Source organism: Bos javanicus, chromosome 26 (assembly GCF_032452875.1).
Source record: "Bos javanicus breed banteng chromosome 26, ARS-OSU_banteng_1.0, whole genome shotgun sequence".
Classification (NCBI taxonomy): domain Eukaryota; kingdom Metazoa; phylum Chordata; class Mammalia; order Artiodactyla; family Bovidae; genus Bos; species Bos javanicus.
The window spans coordinates 49,263,250-49,291,137 of NC_083893.1; the positions used below are offsets into that span (position 1 = coordinate 49,263,250).

At 50.2% G+C, this 27,888-nt stretch overlaps 1 long non-coding RNA gene and 1 other non-coding gene across 2 annotated transcripts; both read right to left on the reverse strand.

The window, feature by feature from the left end:
- Positions 1-8,206: 8,206 nt before the first annotated feature.
- LOC133239674 (uncharacterized) lies at positions 8,207-27,478 on the reverse strand. The gene is made up of 4 exons (XR_009733928.1): positions 27,287-27,478; positions 16,600-16,762; positions 10,449-10,564; positions 8,207-8,872 (listed from the first exon to the last, which is right to left on the reverse strand). It is a non-coding gene; the product is annotated as an uncharacterized LOC133239674 (long non-coding RNA).
- TRNAC-ACA (transfer RNA cysteine (anticodon ACA)) lies at positions 11,360-11,431 on the reverse strand. The gene has a single exon. It is a non-coding gene; the product is annotated as a tRNA-Cys (tRNA).
- Positions 27,479-27,888: the final 410 nt, after the last annotated feature.

Below are 27,888 nucleotides of genomic sequence, written 5' to 3' on the forward strand. Positions count from 1 at the left end.
TCCTTTTCCCCCGACTGCCATAGGTGACAGAGTGGTCTGGGTGCAGGACAAAGAATACGGCTTCTTTTTCAAATTAAGCAGGGTGTTCTTCATGAACGTGACAAGGATACGGATCCCTTTGACTGTATTTGGAAGCTAATCTTTCAGCATTTATCTCCTAATGGGAGATGAGGAAGCAGGACTTGACTAACAGGCGGCTCTTCTAAGGATGGACACAGGAGTATCAAAGGAGCCCGAATGGAGGAGACGGAACCCCTGGTTTAAGCTCTTGACCTTGGTGCCGATTGCACGCTGCTTCCAGACAGCTGTTCCCTGACAGCTCTGGGGTCTTCTGCAGAGCTCTGCTTAGCTCCCCAGGGTCTGCACTCCATAGGCTGATCTGAAGCTTCAGAGAAACCCACCTCTGTGCAGAACAAGTCAAGAGCAAAGTTTAGAAGCAGAGGGTCCCAAGTTACATGTGAAACGTGGAATAATGATTAGCTGAGAAAAAAAGCAAGACACGCTGATCCTTCGACATGGATACCTCCAAGTCTAGAAGCACAGTCTTCAGAGGATTTGAAAGAAAAGCCAACAATCCTTTGAAATGAACATAAAAAGGACCCCTTTCTCCCGTCCCCTCCCTTGAGCTGACCAGAAGCCATGAGCCCACATGCACGGCCCTGCCTGCCTGTATCTGAGCCCCAGGCTGGCATCCCACTGGGGCTGGGGACCACCCGGGGACAGCCATCCACACAGGATGACCCCTAGAGACTGGGTGTGCGGAGTGCAGCAACTCCACTCCTTCAGAATGTAGGGATTCTCGGCCTGGCATTCTAAGATTGTTCTCCCCTATCCAATTGTTGCTTTTATAACCAAAAGTAAACTCTCGTCGTGTCGTGACTTTGGCTTTTGAGCCGTGCTGGCCTCAGTCTGCTGGCCCTGGAGGGGTCGCTATGGGAACAGCATCCTGTGCCGGCCCCCTGGACACCAGCATTCTGGCTCCTGCTGCACCTGAACAGATGGAAAATTCAAATTTCACCCATGGAAAGGCTGCTTTAACAACGGCTTTGCAAATGGCCCTGCAAAAGGATTGGATTTGCGCGGCAAGGAAATTGGTAATCCCGTAAACCCCGGGCTCCCCGTCTCGAGGCTGTATGGTCAGTTTTGTCTGCATCAGGCACACAGCTGAACTCCCTCCTCACTGGGGGGCGGCCCTTCAGGGCTCCTGGGTCGCAGGACGGAGTCTGAGCTGCAGCTGCTCACGCTCTCACCCGGATGCAGGTCAGGCCGAGGCCAACCTGTGCTCACACCCACGGGGACGACGGCCGCCTGCTGCCTGGGGCATTCCTGGGGACCCAGGTCCTGGACACACAGACGACAGCAGAGGTTCTGTGTCCTCGGGGCACTTTAAAGGCACACCCGGTGAGGGAGGGTGACGCACACTCCGAGCTCGTGGAAGCCCTCTGTATCCGTGCCTTTTGCTCAGAGGTAACAGAATATGTGTGGTGAGGGGTCACCACTAGCGTCCCTCTGGGAGAGGCAGGGACAGGGCCAGGCATGGCCAGCTTGGACTGTGGGCACAGATGGGCCCGTGGGGCCCCCGCACTCTGACCGCACCCCAGACGTGGCGCCTCACCGCTTCCCGCCTGAGCCTGGTCCCCAGAAACCCCCTGGGACTCAAGGTGCCCTGGGCTGTGGCCCGCCTAAGGCCTCCCCTTCACTCTCCACTCCAGCAGCCCTCCGGACAGCCCACCCACTCATGCGTGTGCTGCCCCTGCCTGGAGGCCACTCCTCAGGGCCCCCAGCACCAGCTTTCCCCTGTGAGGACCTGTGACATCTTCACTCTTCAGGGTCCACCCTCCAGTTCCCAGGAAGTGGCCCCAGGGCAGGTGTGCATGGCTGCAGGTACACGGGGAGGGGTCCTGGGGGGGAGGGGAAGGTAGATGGGGAGGGATCCCAGGGAGGGAGACAGGAGAACAGAGCAGGCACAGCGGGGGCAGGTACTATAGGAGCACGCCTGCTGAACCCCAGAAGTTGTGGTTCATAGTTCATGGGTCAGAGGTCAGAGCCTGGGAACGTTTCCTGTGAGTGGCCAGAGCATGCTCACTTTCGGCTGGCGGGCTGCAGGGTGTTGCTGGTGACCCCTCAGCTCCCTTCTAGTGTGCAAGCAGCCACACCTGAAGGAAGGGCGTGACTGTGCCAGTGAAACTCTATTTAAAACAGGCCGGATGGGCTCCGAGGGCCGCAGAGAGCCGCCCCTGCTGGAGAATATGCCTCCGTTTTCTCTCCGAGGGACAGGAGGCTGAGAGGCTCATCCATGATGCCCCTTGGCTCCCACATGGACTTCCGCAGCGTCATGGGAGGTCCGCCCCCAAATCCTCCCCGCTGTCCATCTGTGACCGTGACCTGGAGCTTGGGTGCCTCCCTCCAGCTGCCCCGGAGGGAGGGCCAGTGCTGCTCTTTCAAGCTGGCAGGCACCCCCGGGAGCACGGTCACCACAGTCTTTAAGTGTGGGATCCTGGCGCAGTCCCATGAACGGTGGCCCCCAAAGACGAGCCCACATTCTAATGCCCAGAAACTGTGAAAGTGACCGTATTCAGAGAAAGGGTCTTTGAAGACAAAAGTAGCTATGAATCTCCAGAGGAGATCATACTCCTTGAAGGTGGCCCTAAGGCCGGTGAGAAAGGTCATGGTTTTTCCAGTAGTCATGTATGGATGTGAGAGTTGGACCATAAAGAAAGCTGAGTGCTGAAGAATTAATACTTTTGAACTGTGGTGTTGGAGAAAACTCTTGAGAGTCCCTTGAACTGCAAGGAGATCCAACCAGTCCATCCTAAAGGAGATCAGTCCTGAATATTCATTGGAAAGACTAATGTTGAAGCTGAAACTCCAATCCTTTGGCCACCTGATGCGAAGAGCTGACTCACTGGAAAAGACCCTGATGCTGGGAAAGATTGAGGGCAGGAGGAGAAGGGGACAACAGAGGATGAGATGGTTGGATGGCATCACTGAGTCAATGGACACGAATCTGAGTAAGCTACAGGAGATAGTAAAGGACAGGGAGGCCTGGTGTGCTGCCGTCCGTAGGGTCACCGAGAGTCAGGCACAGTTTAACGACTAAACAGCAACGCAGGCCAGTGACAGCATGTACGTGAGAGACACAGAGGCGGAGGAGGAGGCCCTGTGAAGATGCAGGTGGAGATCAGGTGATATGGTCACAGCCAGGACACATCTGGGCCCCCCTGGAGCCAGAAAGGGAGGAAGGACCCCCTCTGGAGACCCCAGGGGAGAGCGCAGCCCCACCACCACCGCAAGGTCAGAGGCCGGGCCTCCAGCCTGCGAGAGAAGAGGTTCGGTTTGCGGTGATCTGTCAGGACGCCCCCCTGGACATGAGCATGGGTGTCTGGAGGCAGCTGGGTCTGCCACTCTTGTCTGCTGCTCTTCTCAGAACCTCCCGGCCCGGGGACAGGACCACTTTTCCACCAAAAGCTGAGACTGAGGCCCTGGGCGCCCCAGTGTGGCAGACATGCCCTGGGGTGTGACTCCATCCCCAAACCCGCCTGGCAGGCAAGCAGAATTCCCTGGGAGGGAGACTCTTTGCCTCAGCCTGGAGATGGGGAGTGTTTTAATGCTTTCCTCTCACTTCCTTTTTTTCTGAGTATTTCACCTATGACCTTTGCAAATAAATGTGCAAAACTTTGTTACTTTAGGCTTTTATTAAACAGTATATTTAAGACTCTCTGGGCAAAAGTTTGGAGGAAAATATTACACTAGAACGATTCTAGTTATGAACTTGAAATAACCTTCTGATCCTGAGATGTGGTGACAGAATTGGAAGGGAAGAGAGTCCACTGGACCAAATATTTTGGAGGAAAAAATGAAGCTTCCATGTCAATTTCCAGTCCATCCTTAAACGGCATGAAGCTATTTCTGAGATGATGGATGGCAGTAGACCAGATCGCTGCTGCTTGTAAATACCGCTGAAATTACTTCCCCGAATCCTGTGTTTCCAACAGGCAGGCAGAACTCCATTTCTTGGCAGGTCAGTGATGACCAGACAAGGATGCTGGGCACAGGCTGACCGCTCCCCTCGCTCGGACTCTTTCTGGAGCCCCGATTGCTAATGACCTTCATTTCCTAGGTCCACTCAGGGAGCACACTCTGGTTTTGGATTCTTTAGCAGAAAGACAAACAAGATCATATCTTCACTTATTCACAATAATTGTCAATTGCAATGGCAACCCACTCCAGTATCCTTGCCTGGAAAATCTCATGGACAGAAGAGCCTGGTGGGCTGCAGTCCATGGCGTCACAAAGAGTCAGGCACGACTAGGTGACTAACACTTACTTACTTTGGGGATATTTCGAGACTCTGGGAACTCTCGGCAATCAGACACACGCTGGGCACTTCTGGTGACCCCTGGGAAGCGGATTTGCTTCTGTGGTGCCCGCCTTCTGTGGTGCCCGCCTTCTGCGGTGCCCACCTTCCGTTGCCCTGGGGTCTTGTCCGTGTCTGTGCCGTGGCTTCCTCAGAGCTCTGAGGCCTCTGGGCGAGGACTAGCCATTCCCTTAATAATTCCATTTCCCACATCTAGAAGGCAGCACACGTTCATTTCATTCAACAGGTTTTCCTGAGTGTCTAAGATTTGTTTATCCCTTCAACAAATGTTTATCACCACCTGCGCTGTGTCAGGCACTGTTTAAGGCTCCAGGGTTGTAACTGTGTGTGAGAAAGACCACCCCTGACATTCCTGGAACACCCCGACCCGAGGGCCTTCGCATCAACTCCCTGGAGGTACATGGCTTACTGTCTACTCCCCACAGTTCAGTTCAGTTCAGTCGCTCAGTCGTGTCCGACTCTTTGCAACCCCATGAACTGCAGCACGCCAGGCCTCCCTGTCCATCACCAACTCCCCGAGTTTACCCAAACTCATGTCCATTGAGTCGGTGATGCCATCCAACTACTTCATCCTCTGTCGTCCCCTTCTCTTCCCACCTTCAGTCTTTCCCAGCATCAGGGTCTTTTCTAATGAGCCAGCTCTTCGCATCAGGTGGCCCTGTCCTCTTTAGAACTGCTCCGTTTTCTTTGGTAACGCACTCTCTGAGGAAGTATGAACCGGATAGAGAGAGGGCAAAAACAGGGAGTGTGACCCAGGTGACTCCAGACTCTAAGAGCAGGTCCCGGCTGGCCCAGCAGTAGGACAGCGAGGCTTCCTGTGATCGGCAGTGACCACTTAACGTGTGGAAACTGGGAAAGTTCATCGTGTGTAAGGACCCTTGTGACTACCTGGGGGTTCATCTGGATAATCCGGGATAATCTGCCTTTTTGAAGATTCTTAATCCCACTTGCGAAGCCCCTTTGCTGTATGTGGTGCAGCCACAGGTCTGGGGGATTAGGAAGGGACATTCTGGGGGACCCGCTCCTCTGCCCACTGCACCATCCTCGTTCTCCCCACCCTCACGCCCTGGAAGGCTTCCCTCTCCCGGGGCTGGGACAGGTGCCCTTCCACCCGTGCCCTTCCCACTCTGGGGTGAAATCTCCAGGATGCCGCTTTCCATGCCTGACTCCTTATGCGTCAGACCAGCCTAGTTCTGGGTGACTCAGCCCCAGGAATTCCTAGAAAGCCTCCTCTGTCAATAAAGCAAGTGTGGCTTCTGAAAACCAAAAGTGACTGTGGATACACGCTGTCACACATTTGTGCAAACGCAGAGTGCACACCACCAAGAGCGAAGCCTGTGTGGACTGCAGGCCTGGGGCACCAGGACGTGTCTGTCGGCGCGGGTTTCTTAGTGAACCTGCCGTTACGGTGGGCTGGTACTCCTGGGGGTGCCTGTGCCTGTGTGAGTCAGCGGGTAGGGGACTCAGCCTTCCACTCTATTTCACTGTGAATCTAAAATTCTTCTAAAAAGAAAGTTGATTAATTAAAAAATCAAAAATACTTGTGTGGGGGGCTTTGTTGCAGCCTTGATTTAAAAAAAAAAAATGCTTTTAACCCTGAGGAACAGCTATTTGGTTCTGCACGGTGGCTATCCTGCCCTGAACCAGTGAGTTCATTTGCATGAGTAAACCAGGAATGCTGGGAAGTTACTGGCGTAAAAACAGCTTAATTAACTTCGAAGACATGTTATTGCCATAGTCACCCCACAAGAACCTCCTGAGAGACCACAGCCTCCTGCAGGCACGGCTGGTCCCCGGCATCTCCGAGTCTCCAGGCCCCAGCGAGGAACTTCTCTGCAGCTGCGTGACTGTGCCCAACCACCCACGTCCTGTCTTTAATGAGTCATGCTTGCTCTCTAGTAAGAGTTCTCGTTTGGGACGTGTTCATTTCTCGCCCCTGCCCTTGCAAATAAAGTAGAACAACTGTCGCTGGCCACTAGTGAGCCTCGGGAAACAGGTCCTTGCTAAACGGCCTCTGAAGTGGATCAGCAGAGCTTCTGAGGTGGAGGTGCAATCCCGTCCAGACTTGGTCTCCAGATGACGTTCAGCTGAACTGGAGGAGAAGGCGGCTTTGCACGTGGTGTCTGCGCTGAGTTCAGCTCGCCCCCTGCCCTTCAACCTCCACCGAAGTCTGAGTGAACAAGAGCGCACCCGCTCCAAGAGAGGACGCCCGCGGCTAGTGTGTGTGTGCCAAGACTCACACTGTCTGTCCCTGGACGCGGCCACAGGCTGAGGCTTGGGCACAGCCAGGCGGGAGAGGGGACAGATGACTCAGGACCTCTGTTCCTCACTCTAGGCTGTGCCCGCCGCATGGGGATGTGCGCTCTGCGGCTCCCACCCGCCCTCCTCCTCTCTCTCCATCTCCGAGAGGCAGCATCAGTGCCCGTGGAGCCCATCCGTATCACGGGGATGCTCCCTGGAGAGGTCAGACCTGGCATCCAGTCACTTCTGGACTTCACCTGTGCCTCCACCCCTGGCATCCCTGCACGACACTGGAGTGGTCACAAATGACCAGGACTGAAATTCCCAGGCCAGACAAGGAGGCTCCAGGCCCAGGCTGGCTCCCAGGGCATGGCCACGTGCCAGGCTAGATGCCAGGCAGGTCAGGGTTTGCACAGCAAGGCTGCAGGGTGACCAGCGAACCTCGACCCGGAAATCATAGAACTGCCTTTAATAGAGCATTGCCAGTGTAGCACGCAGATGAGAAGCCCTGAATTCCCTCTCAGACAAGGAAACAATTTCAGAATTGTCTTTGACACTAACTAGAATGTTATAACATTCTCAGTTTCTGACATTTAAGTTGAAAAACATCTAAAATATCCTTTTATACATTGCATGAATTTCCAAATAAATTTGTATGTTGCATGCACCTCCAAAATAGCTTGAATACTGCATTCTTATACCAATGTCATACTTCTTGTAAGACAATTAATAGGTTCTTCTTTGCTAATCAGCAATCACTTGCTTACTCTTTAAAATGCCAATCCTTTTAACAGAAATGAGTTCAATACGGGACCCTGACAGACCAGCCATGGCCGAAGTGTCAGGGGTCCGCCAGGTCCAGCTGCACGTCCTCCAGCATGAGGGCCCACACGGCCAGAATTCTCAGCCTCAGCCAGAGCCTGACTCGGGCTCCGGGGTGCTCGGGCCTGCCTGGTGGTTTGCTGGCGCTCTGCTGTCTTGGTATTTGTCTGTTTTCATTCATCAAGCTGGCAGCCCTTCTTGTCATAGATTAGATCAAAGCATCTTTCAGAAGATGCTGAAACTGGCGAGGGCTGACAGGCCTCTTGGGAGTTGCCGGACTCCCTTTCCTTAGCATCCAGAGCTGGGAGTCGGTCTGAGACTTGTGCGCAGAAACATCCCCTGGGAGAGCTGCTCGTGGATGGCTCTCCTCACTGTCACTTGCAGTTTATAGATTTTGAAGTAGAGGATGCTTTAACACAGATTATCATTTTCAGACATACTTAGACTCACGGGATAGAACTTCAAGTCTCCTGGGCTCAGACTAGCTTTAGTTGACTATGCAGGATACATACCAAACTTCCCTCAAAACATTTTTATGTTTTAATTTTTTAAAAGAAATCTCCAAGTCAAAAATTCATGCAGTTTACCAACACTAGAGAAATACTAGTAATGAAAGCCGCCGCTCATCACTCCATTCTAAGGAGAAGGAGGTGGGGCTGGTGGTAAAGAGCCTGCCTGCCAATGCAGGAGATGCAAGAGACACAGGTTCAAGCCCTGGGTCGGGAGGAACCCCCTGGAGGAGGGCATGGTAACCCGCTCCAGTGTTCTTGCCTGGAGAATCCCCTGGACAGAGGAGCCTGGTGGGCTACAGTTCATGGGACTGCAAAGAGCTGGACATGACTGAAGCAACTTAGCACACACACAAGGCAGATGAGAACCTTATTTCAGTGATAAACTTCTATGAGACTCTAGTGTCCAAGAAACTCACATACCATTTCTTTAATTTTTTTTAATTGAAGTATAGTTGATACATAATATTATAATAGTTTCAGGTGTGCAACATGGTGATTCAGCATTTTATATATTATATTCCATTTAACATTATTACAAAGCAATGGCTGCATTGCCGTGTGTGCATTCTAAGTTGCTTTAGTCATCTCCAGCTCTGAGACCCTGTGGACTGTAGCCCTGCTGCTTAGCTAGCTTATACATAGACTTACATACTGTACATTAGCGTCTCCAAAGGGAAGCAGAGAGAGAATAAGATGGGGGCAATATTTAGAATTCTGGCTGTTTGTTTCCCAAAACTGATGCTGTATTTGTCAGCCCAGGCTGCCATGACAAATTATCAGATTGCGTGACTTAAACAACAGAGTCGCCTTCTCACGGCTCTGGAGGTTGCAAGTCCACGGTTGAGGCTCCAGCTGGGCTGGCTCTCCTGGGCTTGCACACCACACCTTCTGTGTCCTCACGTGGCTTCTCCTCTGTGCACTTGGGAAGAAAGAGATCTTTAGTGTCTTTTCCTTTTCTTAAAAGGGCACCAGTCCTATAGGATCAGGGCTCCACATTTATGATCCCATTTAAGCATAGATTTACCTCCTTAAGGGCTGTTTCCCACACACAGTCACATTTGGGGTAAGACTTCGACATAGGAATTTGGGGGGACACAGTTCACTCTGTAACAGAGGCCCAAACCTAATTAAAAGTGTCATGTCGTGGATTTAAGGCATGCTCCACGTCCAGAGCAGGACAGACACAAAGAAAACCCTTCTCGGGCAAACCATCCTCATGCTCCTGAAAAGCAGAGACCGGAAGACCCAGAGAGCAAAATAAGGAAAATAATAAAAGGGGAGAAGATAGGGAGATGGGAGGGAGCTTCACAATGGAGGGGACATATGTATACCCGAAAGTTATGACCAACCTAGATAGCATATTCAAAAGCAGAGACTGGAAGACCCAGAGAGCAAAATAAGGAAAATAGTAAAAGGGGGAGAAGAGAGGGAGATGGGAGGGAGCTTCTCAAGAGAGGGGACATATGTATACCTATGGCTGATTCAGGTTGAGGCGTGACAGAAAGCAACAAAATTCTATAAAGCAATTATCCTTCAATTGAAAATAAATAAATTAGAAAAATCAAATTACAAGTACACGAAAAAAGAGGGAGAAGAACCCCTACTTTCACGGGAACAGTAAGGCTGAAAGCTGAGTTTCAGAAGTGAGATCCGGAAGGCTATGACATAACACCATGTAGGGAAAGATCCGGAAGGCTATGGCATAACACCATGTAGGGAACACGGTTTCAGAAACAGAAAATGTGGAAGAACAGTGAGTTAGTCCTATCTACATTTTACCCCAACCCACTATTTCCTTTTCTCCATCATTCGTGCACCTTCTCTCTCCATGATCGTGTATGACTCAAACCTCTCTCACACTCACACATACATATTTTCAGACATGGTGTTCCTGTGTTCCTAAACACTTTAGCGTCCGTTCCCTTAGAACAAGTTCATTCTGTTACATAACCACAGTAAAATTTTCAGTTAGGAAATTTTGCATCAATCTGATGTTACTATCTAATCCAAAATCCTTATTCAATGTTCTCCCGTTGTTCCCACAATGCCGTTCACACTCGTTTCACTTTGTGCAGCCTGAGAGCCGAGATCCAGCTGTCTGGTTCCCCCTCTTCTAGGTCAGAGCCTCTCACTTTTACGATTCACTGCTCTGACATCCTTCAAGAGGATAGGAACTTATTTTATAAAATGCTCAATGCGGGTTTGTCTGATGCTTTCCCACAATTACACTCAGATTCTGCATTTCTTGGTAAGAATAGTGTGAGGATGGTTCTGTGCTCTGGCAAGTGGACCCTAACACGTGTGGATATTCACACCTCACCTCGAGCTCAGAGGCAAAACGGGGACCATAGCTCCTGCTCCCACATTTGTAATTCCCCTCCACCACCCGAGAAGCTTGAGCGTATCCCCTCAAGGTGTTCTCCCGTTCACACAGTCCTATCTTTTTAGAAATGCATTTCAGAAGTGCCAACCACACCACTGAGAGATGAACTCACCAGCCAGAGGTCAACATCTGTCCACAGGCTCTTCTTTCCGGCCTTTATAGTCAGGCTACGCAGCCGAGTCATCTTGTTCAAATGTTCTCGGGTGAGTTTTCCCCTCTTCAGTGAGCCTGCGTGAATTAATTGAAACACAGTTGTGTTAATTAGTTTCCTTATTTGATTTTATGCCCTGATGACAGTGTGCGGAGTACCAGCAGCCAGACACACAAGGGTGACCTCCTTTATGTGAAGGCTTAGAGCTGACCAAACCAGTCTGGGGAGGCAGATCAGGGTTTTCCCAGGGCTGGGTGTGCTGTGGTCCAGAAACCAAACTCAGGGGCGTGGGAGACTTTGGGGGGTCATTTATCCTGGGTGTGGGAGTGGCTACACGAGAGTCAACTCTCTCAACTGTTCACTTAATTCAAGTGCCTTTTATTACATGCATTTATACCTTGAAGTTGAATTTTTTTAAAGGAAGAGATGCTTTCAGGTAAACAAAAGCCAGGAGAACATATTTCTATGAGAACTGCCCCTCCAAGACACCCAAGGAAGGGCGGTTCTTGAGATTCAGGGAGATGGTCTCAGAGGGGAGCCTGCAGGTGCTAGGAGGAATGAAGAGCCTGGTTCCCGGCCTTGGTCCCCTGGGTCCACCCCTTAGGGAGGCTTTCGGAACGCACACCCTCCATCAGGGCAAGTCCTGGGAAGGGACCCTGCTGAGGGCACCTCGTCCTGGAGCTGCAGACATGGAGCGGGGTGCCTGCACTGCCTGTTCTTACGGCCCAACCCAAGGAAAGTGAAAGTGAAGTCACTCAGTCATGCCCGACTCTTTGTGACCCCACGGACTGTAGCCCACCAGGCTCCTCTGTCCATGGGATTTTCCAGGCAATAGTCCTGGAGTGGGTTGCCATTTCCTTCTCAAGATGATCTTCCCCATCCAGGGATCGAACCTGGGTCTCCTGCATTGTAAGCAGATGCTTTACCATCTGAGCCAGCAGGGAAGGAAGGTTTCATTGTAATAGCGTGAGGCTGCTGGACAGAGGGCTCTGCAAGGGGACCCATGCTGAGCTCGTGAGACATTTTAGTGGTCACTTTAAGGAGATGCTGATGAGTGCAGGAGGCGCTCCCGAGTCCAGCACAGACGTGGGCCACCATGACGACCCCAGTGCCAGGGACCAGCCGCTGCATCTCCCGGCTCAGAGTTTCCTCGGCTATACTGTAACCGTTCATCCTCCGGAAATGTCTGTTTGACACGGATTTGAGAACAGAGATGAATAAAACATAGGGCTCTCGGGGATGGAAAACCTGTGGTACAAGGACTTTGGGGGTGCACTGATAATAAACACCTGTGAGAACTGCAGTTATGGAATGGGATGTTTTCCAAACCCTGACAATAGCGATCAAGATAATAACACCCGCACTGACAAGCACAGAAAGGGGTGAGCGTGGAGAAAACCCTGGGCCTTTTAAATCTCCCAGCGAAGGGAGTCAATTGTTAGTGAGTAAATGGAAACTCTATCTAAATAAAGGGCTAGAGCCTAGATATTTTTCATAATGTTTTTATTTTTAAAATCGCAGGGGGATCTTGTAGGAAGTAAAATATAGAGATATTTATCTAAAAACCAGAAATTTCCTCGACTTCGCCTCTGTTCTTTTTGGTTTAATCCTAGTAAAATCAAACTTAATGTCCTCATAAAACAGTACTGTATATTATGACTCTGCTGAGGCAGAATGTTATTCTCCCATATGCATGCTTTCTATTCTATCTGCATATAAGTCAGAAAGTCTACTTTGATGTTCATATGATACTAATAGTGTTTATTACTAGGAGGTAAGATTTGGGGGTTATTTTTGGAAGAGTTCAGTTCAGTTCAGTCGCTCAGTCGTGTCCTCTTTGTGACCCCATGGTCTGCAGCACGCCAGGCCTCCCTGTCCATCACCAACTCCCAGCGTTCACCCAAACTCATGTCTACTGAGTCGGTGATGCCATCCAACCCTCTCATCCTGTGTCGTCCCCCTCTCCTCCCACCTTCAATCTTTTCGAGCATCAGGGCCTTTTCCAATGAGTCAGTTCTTCACATCAGGTGGCCAAAGTATTGGAGTTTCAGCTTCAACACGTCCTTCCAATGAATATTCAGGACTGATCTCCTTAGGATGGACTGGTTGGATCTTCTTGCAGTCCAAGGGACTCTCAAGAGTCCCTTGAGAGACTCTTGGAAGAGTACCCTCCAGCATTTTTATTATTATTTTTATTACTCTCCCATAGCAATAGTAATAGAAATGAGACGACTGAGTGACTAAGCACTGTTTATTTAAAAGTTTAAATGCTTATTTAGTGGTCTTTGTCTTCCTTGGTCCTCTGTATATTTTAACTGCCTTAATCCCCGGAACAAGCCTATGAAGTAGACCCCAACTTCATGGACTAGAACATCAGGGAACAGAGAGTTTATGTCACACTTCCAGGGGCACTGCCAGGGCCAGGGGCTAAGCCTGAGGGGCCTGGCTCTGAGCCGTGTCCTTCTCTGCTGGACTCCACCCCTCTTAGCAGGAGGAATTTTTATCAAATTGGACACTAGTTGGTGACTGATCAGGAAGCAAAAACTGTACCGGCTGCTAAGCAGGAATAATTTAATATAAAGTTGTTAACCAGGTGACTGGTAAACAGACAATGCTGAAGTGTCACGGAGGCTGTGACGCTGAAACCACTGGCAGAGGACGGCAAGGGAGGGCTGAGGCGCTTCAGAGGCTGTGACGCTGAAACCACTGCCCAGGATGGCAAGGGAGGGCTGAGGTGATTCAGAGGCTGTGAGTGCTGAAACCACTGCCCAGGACGGCAAGGGAGGGCTGAGGTGATTCAGACTTTGAGCCAAGAGGGCACTTCCCTCAGAGCTGAGCACCAGACCTCAGAGCTGGGTGCTGGCTGGCTGGAGAAGAGTTACGGGGGTACTGAGACCCAGGGCTGTGAGGGGGTGCGTGGAGTGTACCAGGCTGATCCTGCTGGCTTGGGAAAGGCTGCGAGCTGTTTTCATCTACAGGAAACTTCTGGGAAGTCCACTGGGAAGACTTCTTGCTGGGATGACATTCGTTGTAACCACCCCAGACTACTAATGGTAAGAAAGCAGGAAGCACACTGGAGCGTGATCCCCTTCCTCCTGTTCCACACCGACAGTCTCTCCTCTTGGCAAAACCTAATACTGAGCCGCCTGGAGAAGCAGAAATGAGGTTGGAAGAGTGTGGCCGCAGCATCACAGAGCAGAGGACAGGAGAGTGGGCTTGCAGCTGGGAGATAGCCGTGTGATTGCCGGCACAGTGAAGCCATTTAGCTGCTGTGAGTCCACATGCGCTTGTCATCGGGCACTTCCGTACAGCGCAGACACAGTCTGTTTCCACTTAACGAGATCCAGCGGTCCTTCACACAGAGGTACTCTCCCGCTCCTCACCTCGAGGAGACCCATGCCCACCAGTCAGACTGCTCATCTCTGGGAGACAGGCATGCTGTCCATCTGGGCTGATGTTCAACACCCTTGAGGACCCGGTCACCTAAAAACTCTGGTGTAAAGAGCATCTCCTAGGAAGCGTGCATAAAACAACAAGGGTCAGAAGAAGAGAAGAAGACAGGTTATACCTGCAAAGGCAGTCCTGAGCAGGGGACTCCACATGACACTTATCGCATCGTCATCGAGAATCATAGAGAAGGCTGGCAGGGAAGTCAGGATTGGGGAAGGTTAAACCAGTGACTTCAGGAAAAAGGGGAGACAACACCTACAGGCAGAACTCCCCCCTCCCCCCACCTAGGTGAGTCTTCTATAAAGATGCGTGCTAATTGCTAAGTCACTTCAGTCATATCTGACTCTGCAACCCCATGGACCATAGCCCGCCAGGCTCCTCTGTCCGTGGGATTCTCCAGGTAAGAAGACTGGAGTGGGGTGCCGTTTCCTCCTCTGAGGGATCTTCCCAACCCAGGGATGGAACCTGCATCTCTCATGTCTCCTGCTTTGGCAGGCAGGTTCTTTACCACTGGGGCCACCTGGGAAGGAGGTGGACCTCTGATCTCTGGCTTTACCTGCAAGACAAGGTGCTGGGGGTCCTGTGAAGAGGAGGAGCAGTTCTGGGAGGAAGGGAGGCAGTCCTGGGGTATCTCTGCGTGTGGAGACAGAAGTGCAGTTCTGATGACAGTGATGGCTGTAGAGGGTCAGGTCCAACTCCACAGCCAGCTGAGCGAGGGCCTGAGTCAGAGCCCGCTGGGTTTGGGGCCAGGCTCCGGATCCTGGTAGCTGGCTGCTACACATGCTGCTCTGAGCTCGGGACCCTGAACTGCAGGACGTGTGACAGGAGCAAAACGGGAACTGGGCTCAAGGCTGCCTGGAACCAGCCAGTGCTCCACCACCTTCAGCCTCCCGGACTTGCCTTCTCCCAACCTCACTACTCACTGAGGGAGGGGAGGTAGGGAGACTTCACAGAACAGAGCGCAGCCTCAACTCAGATACTTGTCGTTCAGTTGCTAAATTGTGTCCGACTCTTTGCAGCCCCATGGACTGCAGCACACCAGGCTTCCCTGACCTTCACTATCTCCTAGAGTTTGAGCAAACTCATGTCTGTTGAGTCGCTGAGGCCATTCAACCACCTCATTCTCTGTCACCTCCTTCTCCTCCTGCCTTCAATCTTTCCCAGCATCAGGGTCTTTTCTAATGAATCAGTTCTTTGCATCAGGTGGCCAAAGTATTGGATTTTTAGCTTCAGCATCAGTCCTTCCGATGAGTATTCAGGGTTGATTTCCTTTAGGACTGACCGGTTTGAACTCGTTGCATTCCAAGGGACTCTCAAGAATCTTCTCCAACACCACAGTTCGAAAACATCAATTCTTCAGTGCTCAGCCTTCTTTATGGTCCAGCTCTCACATCCATACATGATTACTGGAAAAAGCATAGCTTTGACTATCTGGACCTTTGTCAGCTAATCAGATAGGCTTGCTTTCAAATCCCAGCTCGGGTACCCAGCTGTGTGATCCAGGACAGTCATTTCAATCCTCTGAGCCCTGGTTTCTCTCATCCAATCTCAGCGAGTTGAAAGTAGTGGAAGTGGAAGGCATTCAGTCGTGTCCGGCTCTTTGTGACCCCGTGGACTATACAGTCCCTGGAATTCTCCAGGCCAGAGCACTGGAGTGGGCAGCCTTTTCCTTCTCCAGGGGATCTTCCCAACCCAGGGATCGAACCCAGGTCTCCTGCATTGCAGGCGGATTCTTTACCAACTGAGCCACCAGGAAAGCCCTAGTAAGTTGGGGCTGTTATAATCAAAGTGCCATGGAATTTACTTCTCAGTTCTGGAGACTGGATATCTGAGATCCGGGGGCCAGCATGGCAGGGTTCTGGTGAGAAGCCCCTTCCAGGTTGTAGCTGATGGGTTTCTCCTGTGTCCTCAAGTGGATGGAGAGAGGGCCAGAGGGCTCTGGGAGTCTCTTATAAGGGCATGAATCCCATCACAGGGGCCCAACCCTCATGACCTTTCATCTCCCAAAAGTCCCCCTTCCTAAAACTATCACTAGGGTTAGGATTTTAGCATAGGAATCTGAGAGGAGCACAAACATTCAGTCCTCAACAAATGCCCAGCATTTGGGATTCTTTTCTTGATCAGCATGGCTGTGCCCTGGCCTGGTGCCTGGCTCCAGGGGATGGGCAATCAGTTTTGCGACTGGCAGTCCCAACAGTAACATGCCTTTGGGAATCACCAATACTTCTGTTCATTAACCTGGAGTCAATCAGACTGCTTGCAGGAAGGGGTCCCCAGGAATCAGCATGGTTACAACTGCAGAGAACACTCCATCAAACCCAGCACTTCTTCCTTCCTTTGCAAAGGACTGATTGGGTTTGGAGTGTATCCTGATGACTGGCACATGCGTATGTACTGTCTCTTCAGTTGTGTCTGACTCTTTGTGACCCCATGGACTATACCCACCAGGCTTCTCTATCCATAGGATTTCCCAGGCAAGAATACTGGAGTGGGTTGCCATCTCCTCCTTTGGGGAATCTTTCCAGTCCAGGGACCCAACCCGTCTCCCTCACGTCTCCTGCACTGGCAGGCAAGTTCTTTATTGCTACTGCCACCAGGGAAGCCGACGGCACAACCTCTTCTATTTTATAAAGCCAGGACCCTGTCTCTTCAAACCACTGACCTGCTCCAGGGGCTGCCAAATCACTGCTAGGACCATCCTGACCAATACACTCCTCCTCCTGAGAAAAGGTGTGGGTTGTACACCAGGATACAGCGGTGATGGGGATCTGAAGTTGTGACATTTGGGATCCAATCTGTAATTACAGAGACTTGCACTTTCTCATCTGTTAAGAAAAAGTAAGGGAAAGTAATGATGTGATTCGCAGAGGTAATAACATTCAGAAGAAACAAAGTGATACCTGTTTTTTAAAGGTTTGGGTGAAAAGAATGTGCTTGTTTCTTTTTTCACTGTGAATGGAAATTAGATGGCAAGACAAGAAGGTTTACATGGAGGAGTAAACAGATTCCTACTGAGACACAGTGATCATCACAGTTGTAGTTATATGAAGGAGAAAGAAGCTTTCTTCCGAGTGAGATGGGAAAGCCTTCTTGTTTACATAAAAACAGAGACTAGAGGGGCTGGGAGCAGGGGAATCGCTGCTCACCATCAAATGAGATAGACAACGTGAGGATGGGACCTTTGTCAAGGGCCTGAGTGAATGATTCTGGGTCCTGGAGGCCTGGGGAGCCAGGGTCACTGGTGGCGTGGGCTGGCCTGGGTGGGCAGGAGAAAGCAGAGGTTTCAATGTGCAGGAGGAGGGGCCAATAAGGGCCAGGATTAGAAATCCTGGAGGCGTCCCTTGGGATGGACTGTTTGCTTCCGGCTGTCGGGTCCTGAAGAAGTGACAGGTAAGAAGGAACTGGATGGAGGGCAGGGACTCAGACCCATGGACTCGGGGTGGAGACCCAGTCCCTGGAGTCCGGATTCCTGGGGGTGGCCATGCCAGGAGACCAAGGCAAGGCCAGTGCCTGGGCCTGGTCAGGGAGGGGACCCAGGTTAGGGGACTGCCCCTTGGCTGGGTTCTCCTAGGGGATCTACCTCAGCACCTGGGGTGACAGGGAACCCCCAGGAAGCCATGGGCAGCGAGAAGGCTGGTGAGCAGGAGCTGTTGTGTTCTTCTCAATAGGGGCAGGCATTTCTCAGCCCGGTGTCCCTCATTTGCAAAAGGCAGGAGCTGTAGGGTTGTTGCAGCAACTGAACGTCACGGTGCATCTTTCTCCACAACTACTGGCCATAATCACTCAGTCTTCCTCACGCTCTTACTCTGGCCCCTGCCTCCAAAGCTGAAGCCAAGAGTTATGACAGAAGGTGCTGGAAACTCTGTCAAAACAGGCAATTCTCAAGCATGTCTAGAAGAAGCTTTGATCATGCTCGGTCTCTCTGTAGCACGTTTTTGAGTTTTCTTGTAACATGGACATTCTGCCCTCCCTGCCCTGCGCCAGCTGTACAGTCAGACCCTAAAAGCAGTGAAGCCTGGCAGGCAGGTGTTCCGGGCTCAAACCCGGTCGGCCTCTCGAGCTGTGTGAATCTGCAGGTCACCTCACACCCTACGCCTCGCTGTCCTTGTCTGGGGCTTCCCTGATAGCTCAGTGGTAAAGAATCCACCTGCAAGGCAGGAGACCTCAGTCTGATTCCTGGGTCAGGGAGATTTGCTGGAGAAGGGATAGGCTACCCACTCCAGTATTCCAGTATTCTTGGGCTTCCCTTGTGGCTCAGACAGTAAAGAATCTGCCTGCAATGCGGGAGACCTGGGTTCAGTCCCTGGGTTGGAAAGATCCCCTGGAGAAGGGAACGGATACCCATTCCAGTACTCTGGCCTGGAGAATTCCATGGACTGACTGGGGTCGCAAAGAGTCGGACACGACTGAGTGACTTTCAGTTTACAATGGGGCTAAATGCCCCCCTTCCCCAGGCCCCACAGGTTCAGTGCAGCCAGAGACTCAGGCTGAGGGCCCCAGAGGGTCCTGTGTTCCCTTTCACCCCCAACTTTCCATAAAGGAAAGTTCTTTTGTGTAAAATAAAGAGCTGTCCCAGTTTTCTATTGTTCTAACTTAAGAGGGGACAGACGAGACAGAGGAGCGACAAGCAGGCGCCGCTTTGTGGGCCCCTCGGTCACGGAGACGCAGACCCTCTCCTCTCTGCCTGTCACCTCCCACCCCTTGGCTTTTTCCAACCGTAAAAAGGCGCAGCTCGTGAGGGTGCCCCCTGGCCAGAGGGGTGAGAAGTGAGTCGCTACACTGGATAGTTCATGCTAAAACCCAAAACACAGCAAGTGTCTAATAAATTATTATTATTGTTCCTAGCATCACCCTGATTCCCAGCACCATTTTCCAAGAAGAAACACCAACGTTTCTAAAGCAGCAGTTAGACCGATGAGTGCTCAGCAGCCGGCTTGTTGTGAGGACTGTTCTAAACGGCCAGGCCCCCTGATTGATGGCTGTCTGCGTGCTGGCTCAAGAGAGGCCTTCAAATGACTTGGCTTGGTTTCAGGAACCCGAAGGTGGTAATAAGCACGTGTCAGTTCTGCCAGCCCCGTGTTTGACACTCCAGCAAGATAAGTGATCAAAACGCTATTTTAAAATTAGCCAGCTCATGACCTTTCTGTTGCTCCGCGTGCTGGAAATGTCAGGATTAAGGAAATCATGGGGACTCGCTGTGAGGCTCGCTGTCAGGAATGCAAATCCAGGGGGAGCAGAGACGAGAGGAGCCGTGCATCCTTGGTCGCCAGCGCCTGGGCGCCCGGCTGTTTCCTTGGAGAACTGGGTGCAGGTGTGCGCTGGCGTGAAGGTGATCTGACCCCGGGGAGCCCCAGGCGCCTGGCACCTTCACGCAGAGGCTCATCGCTGGGAGAAGCCAAACAGGAGAGGCGCCAGGAACATTGCAGAGGGTTACGCACGTGCCTTGAACAGAAGGTACAACAGCCCCTCTGAACGCGATCGCAAAGCTCTACTTGATGACAGTGATTGTAACACAGCTGTATTGCAGTTATTCCAAATCCTGTCTTTAGCTAATGTGAGCTGCCAGTAAACACAGGAGAGCGACAGTAGGGAACAGAAATGCTGTGCAAAGCAGGGCGTTTCCCTTGCTTCAGATCCGGGATCCTCACCCATATTTTCAGTTTTCATTGCTCAGAATAAGGATTTAGGAAAGAACTTTCGAACACAGCATGTTTCTTGAACACCGACTCCACGGATGTGAGCTTGAGCAAACTCTGGGAGATGGTGCTGGACAGGGTAGCCTGGGATGCTGCAGTCCATGGTGTGGGAAAGAGTGAGATACAACTGATCCACTGAATAATGATGGCAATGTTTCTTAGGCTCTGGGGCAGGGAGATGGGACCTTCCCGGGTGTCTGCAAGCAAGAAAGGGAGGCCAGCTCCCACGGTCCACGCTAGTCCCCATCTGGGGTCCTGGGCAGTCCAGCCTCAGGGCATAGAATGTGGATTCAGGCCAGATGGAGCAACACTGGGCTGCCCGTATCAGCATCCAGGGTTGGTAAGGCGCCAGCAAACGCCTTCTGACATGTGTTTCTTTTCATGCGTTGAACATATTTTGAAGCAAACACCAAGGTGATTTTACACAGCTTGATGAAAGACATTGGTCAATTCTTTTCACGAGGACTGTGTGGGACACATTCTGCCTTACAGGGTCTCCCCGGAAATGGGGGTCAATCTGTCCTCACCTCTCCACCACCAACAACCTCTCCCCAGGCCTACGGTTCTAGGGTCATCCAGCAGCTCCCACCCAGCCCACTCTCCAGAGGTACCGGCCCCTGCTGGCCCTGTAGGGCTGAGCTCCCCTCCGTGGGGCAGCTCAGGGGTCCCAGCAGTCAGGAGACGCAGCCTCACCAGCCCTCTCTGTCTACAGCCGGGTTATCTGTGTTGGTGCTGATGACACGGGTTGCACCAATGACCTGAGGGGTGACCCCCTCCCACCCTGGTGTGCCTGGAAACCATCCACCACCTCTGGATCCACCTTGATCCAGCTCTACAGCTCAGGGTCCCCTCAGCCCTTCCCCAGGGCCTGGCTCCAGGCAGCAGGCTCGGGTGGTGAGGAGTTGAGTTCATTCATCTTTGATGGGGGGCCCATCACCCCAGTCCCCTCCTGTACCACTGGGGACCCCACAGGGGCCAGTCTAGTAACTCACCTGCCTTGATGCGTGAATCCTTATCCTCTAAGCAAACTCAGCCCATCACCACGCTGATTCTGGGGATGCACGCTGGCAGTTCTAGGCAGAGTTTCCCACTCAGGAAGGCCTGCGTGGGAAGGTGGTGAGGCCTTGCTGTGGACCACGAGACCATGAACCACGAGAGTTGGGGGCCCAGGTGCAAAGTGGTAGCTTCGTCTTAAGTGATTACTTGGGCTTCGTTTGTAGTAGGGACAATCGGAAGCAACGGAAACATCCAGCAAGCGACAGTCAAGAATGTGATAGTAAAGGGACTTCCTTAGCAGGTCAGTGGTCAAGACCCCATGCTTCCAATGCAGGGGGTGCAGATTCTATCCTTGGTCAGGGAAATAATATCCCACATGCCACGTGGTGCAGTCAAAAATAAAGAAAAACCGAATACGATGGTCTAGTCAGGGGATGATGCTGGATGGAGTCACACAAGACGAAGCTCTCGGAGGCCGGAGGGGACCAGAGCATCCTTGATGAGACGCATTAAGTGGCCAGCGTGCCCAGAGCATGCTTCGCTTCCACAGGTGCAAGTCTGTGTCATAAAATCCTAACAAAGGACACGCTGTGGGGAATGGTCAATAGTTACGACGTAGAAAAGAATGAGAGGATGATGCCAGAAGGGTGACCTTTTTGATTGTTTGATGACGTGTGGGGTAGACTGTGCTACTTTATAAAAAAATTATTTAATTTTCATGCTGTGGCTGCACAGGGTCTTCGTTGCTGGGTTCAGGCTTTCTCCAGCTCTGGCGAGCAGGAGCCACTCTCCAGTTGCGGGGCGTGGGCTTTGCATTGCGGCGGGCTTTGCAGTGCGGCGGGCTTTTCATGCGGTGGCCGCTCGCCGTGCGGCGGGCTTTTCAGCGCAGTGGGCTTTTCAGTGCAGCGGGCTTTTCAGTGTGGCGGCCGCTCGCCTGCGGCTAGCAGGCTTCCATAGATGCAGCTCGTGAGCTCTAGCGCGCAGGCTCAGGAGTCGTGGCCCACGGGCTCAGTCAATCTAAGGCATGTGGGATCTTCCTGGACCTGGGGTCAAGCCCACGTCCCCTGCATTGGCAGGCAGATTCTTAACCACTGGGCCACTAGGGAAGCCTGCTGTCACCTTTTTATGGATTGGTTAGATGATTTTCTAAAGAGTAAATTATTAATTTCAAAAAAATTAAAAATAGGACCAAAAATCTCATTAAAAAATGGGCAAAGGATCTTAGACATCTTCCCAAAGATATGCAGATGGCCAAAAGACACACAGAAAAGTGCTCAGCGTCACTAAGTATCAGGGAAATGCCAATCAAAACCCCGATGAGATAGCGTCTGACACCTGTCCAAACGCCTATCATCAGAGAGACAACAGATAACTCCTGTTGGTGAGGATGTGGGGACATTGATACAGCCAGTGTGGGAAAGAGCACGAAGACTCCTCAAAAAATTAAAAAATAGAACTACCACATGACCTGGCAGTTCCGCTTCTGGGTGTTTATCTGAAGAAAGTGGAAACGCTCACTCACAAAGATATATTCACCCCCATGTTGACATCAGCATTATCTACAATAACCAAGATAGAGCAGCCATCTAAGTGTCCGCTGATGGATGAATGGATAAAAAAGATGTGGCACATAAACGCAACAGAATATTACTGAGCCATAAAAAAAAAAAAAAGGAAATCTTGTCGTTTACAGATACATGAATGGACGCTGAGGGCATTCTGCCAGGTGAAACAAGTTGGACATAGGAAGACAAATGTCGCTTACATATGGAATCTAAAAAAAAAACCAAAAACTCAAGCTCGGGCTTCTCTGGTGGTCCCGTGGATAAGAATCCTCCTGCCAATGCAGGGGATACAGGTTCAATCCCAGATATGGGAAGATCAACCCACCACAGGTCAACAAAGCCCACACGCCACAGCTCCTGAGCCTGCCCTCGAGAGCCCGAGCTCCTCAACAAGAGAAGCCACAGCAGTGAAGCCAGAGGGGGGCCCTCGCCTGCCGCGGCTGGAGGGAGCCCCTGTGCAGCACTGAAGACCCAGCAGGCCAAAAGAGGGACTATGGGTTCTTGTCTCACCGTGGGTTTTTTAAAAAACAAAACAAACAAATGAAAACCTCGAGCTCATAGACGCAGAGAACAGACAGGTGGCTGCCAGAAGCAGCGGTGGCCGGCGGAGGAACTGAGTAGGGGGCAAAAGGCACAGACCCCAGTGATAAACGGAATGAGCCGCAGGACAGAAGGCCCCGCCTGCCAGCTGCAGTCGACAATATTGCGTTGCGTATTTGAAAGTTGCCAAGAGGGCAAGTCTTTAAAGTTCTCATCACAAGAAGAAAAAAAAAAAATCCATAAGTATGTCTAGGGATGAACGGTAACTAGATTTCATAGAGTGGTCAGTTTCCAACATACACACACATCAAATCATGTTGTCCACCTGAAGCTAATATGGTGGTGGTGATTTAGTCGCTAAGTCGTGTCTGACTCTTGCAGACCCATGGACTGTAGCCCAACAGGCTCCTCTGTCCATGCAATTCTCCAGGCAAGACTACTGGAAAGGGTAGCCATTTTCTTCTCCAGGGGATCTTCCTGATCCAGGAATTGAACCCAGGTCTCCTGCATTGCAGGCAGATTCTTTACCAACTGAGGTACAAGGGAAGCTCTAAACTAAAATAACTAATGTCAGTTATACCTCAGTAAAAAAGACAATCTGAACATGCTGCTTGGCAGAAGGTGACATCAATTGCTCCTTCATAAGGGTACCCACGGTAGCAGGAGAAATGACTCCTCAGTTCAATTCAGTTCAGTCACTCAGTCGTGTCTGACTCTGTGCAACCCCATGGACTGCAGCACGCCAGGCCTCCCTGTCCGTCACCAACTCCTGGAGTTTACTAAAACTCATGTCCATCGAGTTGGTGATGCCATCCAACTGTCTCATCTTCTGTTGTCCCCTTCTCCTGCCTTCAATCTATCCCAGCATTGGGGTCTTTTCAAATGAGTCAGTTCATCACACCAGGTAGCCGAAGTATTGGAGTTTCAGCTTAAGCATCAGTCCTTCTAATGAATATTCAGGACTGATTTCCTTTAGAATGGACTGGTTGGATCTCCTTGCTGTCCAAGGGACTCTTAAGAGTCTTCTCCAACACATCACCTGAAAAGCATCAATTCTTCAGTGCTCAGCTTTCTTCATAGTCCAACTTTCACATCCATACATGACCACTGGAAAAACCATAGCTTTGACTAGATGGACCTTTGTTGGCAAAGTAAGATCTCTGCTTTTTAATATGCTGTCTAGGTTGGTCATAATGTTCCTTCCAAGGAGTGCCTTTTAATTTCATGGCTGCAACCACCATCTGCAGTGATTTTGGAGCCCCCAAAATAAAGTCTGTCACTGGTTCCACTGTTTTCCCATCTATTTGCCAGGAAGTGATAGGACCAGATACCATGATCTTAGTTTTCTGAATGTTGAGCTTTAAGCCAACTTTTTCACTCTCCTCTTTCACTTTCATCAAGAGGCTTTTTAGTTCTTCTTCACTTTCTGCCATAAGGGTGGTCATCTGCATATCTGAGGTTATTGATATTGTATCAATCTTGATTCCAGCTTGTGCTTCTTCCAGCCCAGCATTTCTCATGATGTACTCTGCATATAAGTTAAATAAGCAGGGTGACAATATACAGCCTTGACGTACTCCTTTTCCTATTTGGAACCAGTCTGTTGTTCCATGTCCAGTTCTAACTGTTACTGCTTGACCTGCATACAGATTTCTCAGCAGGCAGGTCAGGTGGTCTGGTATTCCATCTCTTGAAGAATTTTCCACAACTTGTTGTGATCCACACAGTCAAAGGCTTTGGCATAGTCAATAAAGCAGAAATAGATGTTTTTCTGGAACTCTCTTGCTTTTTCAATGATCCAACAGATGTTGGAAATTTGATCTCTGGTTCCTCTGCCTTTTCTAAATCCATCTTGAACATCTGGAAGTTCACGCACTGTTGAAGCCTGGCTTGGAGAATTTTGAGCATTACTTTACTAGTGTGTGAGATGAGTGCAATTGTGCCATAGTTTGAGCATTCTTTGGCATTGTCTTTCTTAGGGATTGGAATGAAAACTGACCTCTTCCAGTCCTGTGGCCACTGCTGAGTTTTCCAAATTTGCTGGCATATTGAGAGCAGCACTTTCACAGCATCATCTTTCAGGATTTGGAATAGCTCAACTGGAATTCCATCACCTCCACTAGCTTTGTTCATAGTGATGCTTCCTAAGGCCCACTCAACTTCACATTCCAGGATGTCTGGCTCTAGGTGAGTGATCACACCATTGTGATTATCTGGATCATGAAGATCATTTTTGTATAGTTCTTCTGTGTATTCTTGCCACCTCTTCTTAACATCTGCTTCTGTTAGGTCCATACCGTTTCTGTCCTTTATTGAGCCCATCTTTGCATGAAGTGTTCCCTTGGTATCTCTAATTTCCCTGAAGAGATCTCTAGCCTTTCCCACTCTGTTGTTTTCCTCTATTTCTTTTCATTGATCACTGAGGAATGCTTTCTCATCTCTCCTTGCTATTCTTTGGAACTCTGCATTCAAATGGGTATATCTTTCCTTTTCTCCTTTGCTTTTCACTTCTCTTCTTTTCACAGCTATTTGTAAGGCCTCCTCAGACAGCCATTTTGCTTTCTTGCATTTCTTTTTCTTGGGGATGGTCTTGATCACTGCCTCCTGTACAATGTCATGAACCTCCATCCACAGTTCTTCAGGTACTCTATCAGATATAATCCCTTGAATCTATTTGTTACTTCCAATGTATAGTCATAAAGGATATGATTTAGGTCATACCTGAATGGTCTAGTGGTTTTCCCTACTTTCTTCAATTTAAGTCTTAATTTGGCAATAAGGAGTTCATGATCTGAGCCACAGTCAGCTCCCAGTCTTGCTTTTGCTGACTGTATAGAGCTTCTCCATCTTTGGCTGCAAAGAGTATAATCAGTCTTATTTCTGTATTGACCACCTGGTGATGTCCATGTGTAGAGTCTTCTCTTATGTTGTTGGAAGAGGGTGTTTACTATGACCAGTGCATTCTCCTGTCAAAACTCTATTAGCCTTTGCCCTCCTTCATTCTGTACTCCAAGACCAAATTTGCCTCTTACTCCAGGTATTTCTTGACTTCCTACTTTTTCATTCCAGTCCCCTATAATGAAAAGATCATCTTTTTTGGTTCTAGAAGGTCTTGTAGATCTTTATAGAACCATTCAACTTCAGCTTCTTCAGTGTTACTGGTTGGGGTATAGATTCAGATTACTGTGATATTGAATGGTTTGCCTTGGAAAAGAACAGAGATCATTCTGTTGTTTTTGAGATTGCATCCAAGTACTGCATTTTGGACTCTTTTGTTGACTATGATGGCTACTCCATTTCTTCTAAGGGATTCCTGCCCACAGCAGTAGATATAATGGTCATCTGAGTTAAATTCATCCATTCCAGTCCATTTTAGTTCACTGATTCCTAAAATGTCAGTGTTCACTCTTGCCATCTCCTGTGTGACCGCTTCCAGTTTGCTTTGATTCATGGATCTGACATTCCAGGCTCCTGTGCAATATTGCTCTTTACAGCATCGGACTTTACCTCCATCACCAGTCACATCCACAACTGGGTGTTGTTTTTGCTTTGGCTCTGTCTCTTCATTCTTTCTGGGGTTAGTTCTCCACTGATCTCCAGTAGCATACTGGGCACCTACCGACCTGGGGAGTTCCTCTTTCAGTGTCCTATCTTTTTGCCTTTTCATACTGTTCATGGGGTTCTCAAGGCAAGAATACTGAAATGGTTTGCCATTCCCTTCTCCAGTGGACAATGTTTTGTCAGAACTCTCCACCATGACCCGTCCATCTTGGGTAGCCCTACATGGCTCATAGTTTCATTGAGGTAGACAAGGCTGTGGTCCATGTGATCAGATTGGTTAGTTTTCTGTGATTGTGGTTTTCAGTCTGTCAGACCTCTGATGGAGAAGGATAAGAGGCTTATGGAAGCTTCCTGGTTTGAGAGAATGACAGAGGGGAAAACTGGGTCTTGTTCTGATGGGTAGGGCCATGCTCAGTAAATCTTTAATCCAATTTTCTGTTGATGGGTGGGGCTGTGTTCCCTCCCTGTTGTTTGACCTGAGGCCAAACTATGGTGGAGGCAATGAAGACAATGGAGACCTCCTTCGAAAGGTCCCATGATGCACTGCTGCACTCAGTGCCCCGACCCCGCAGCAGGTCACCACCAACCCACGCCCCCACCAGAGACTCCTGGACACTCATGGGCAAGTCTGGGCCAGTCTCTTGTGGGATCATTGATCCTTTCTCCTGGGTCCTGGGCACACAAGGTTATGTTTGTGCTTTGCAAGAGTCTGTTTCCCCAGTCCTGTGTAAGTTCTGGCAGTTCTATGGTGGGGTTAATGGGGACCTCCTCCAAGAGGGCTTATGCCATACCCGTGTCTGCTGAATCCAGAGCCCCTGCCCCCACAAAAGCCCACTGCCTACTCATACCTCCACAGGAGACACCCAAACACAGCTCTGTCTCAGTCTCTGTGGGGTCTCTGGGTCCTGGTGCACACAAGATACATTTGAGCCTTCTAAGCATCTCTGGAGAGTATGTGGTTTGATTCTAAACACGATTTTTCCCTGCTTACCATCTTGCTGGGGCTTCTCCTTTGCCCTTGAACATGGGGTATCTCCTCACAGTTGCTCCAGCACTACGCAGCTGCCACAAACCACAAATTCTTTTCTCTTCAAGCTTTAGTAAAATAATCCAACACAAGGCTTAATTCATATAACTGGTAAGCACTCCAAAAAGCCAGCTTAGCCTTTGAGGAAGGTCCACACCGAAGTGTCATGGTGAGCTTGCCACCATCCAGAACATTCTAGGCCGTTGGCCAGTCCAGGCTGGTTTCCGTGGTTCAGTGTTGACATACTTGGACCCAGGCAGAACATTTTTCTTTTTGTTTTCTGGGTTTTTTTGCTCACCTAAAACTTTTGTGCATGTTTTGTTTCAGCTTCTGAAGGAGAGAGAGAGAGCTAGGAGCTTTTCTCTGATCATCTCCTGGTTTAAAGTGTCCGTCATGGGCGCCCTGGTGTTAAAGGCAGTTGCCGGGGTCCAGCTCCGGTGGATCCAGGGAATTCGAAAGGGAGATGGCTTCGGCGATCAAGATACAATAGAATTAAAGATATAAAGAGTGATCAAATGAGGATAGCTCAGTGAGAAAATTCAGTGGAGAAAAGAGACTGAATAACT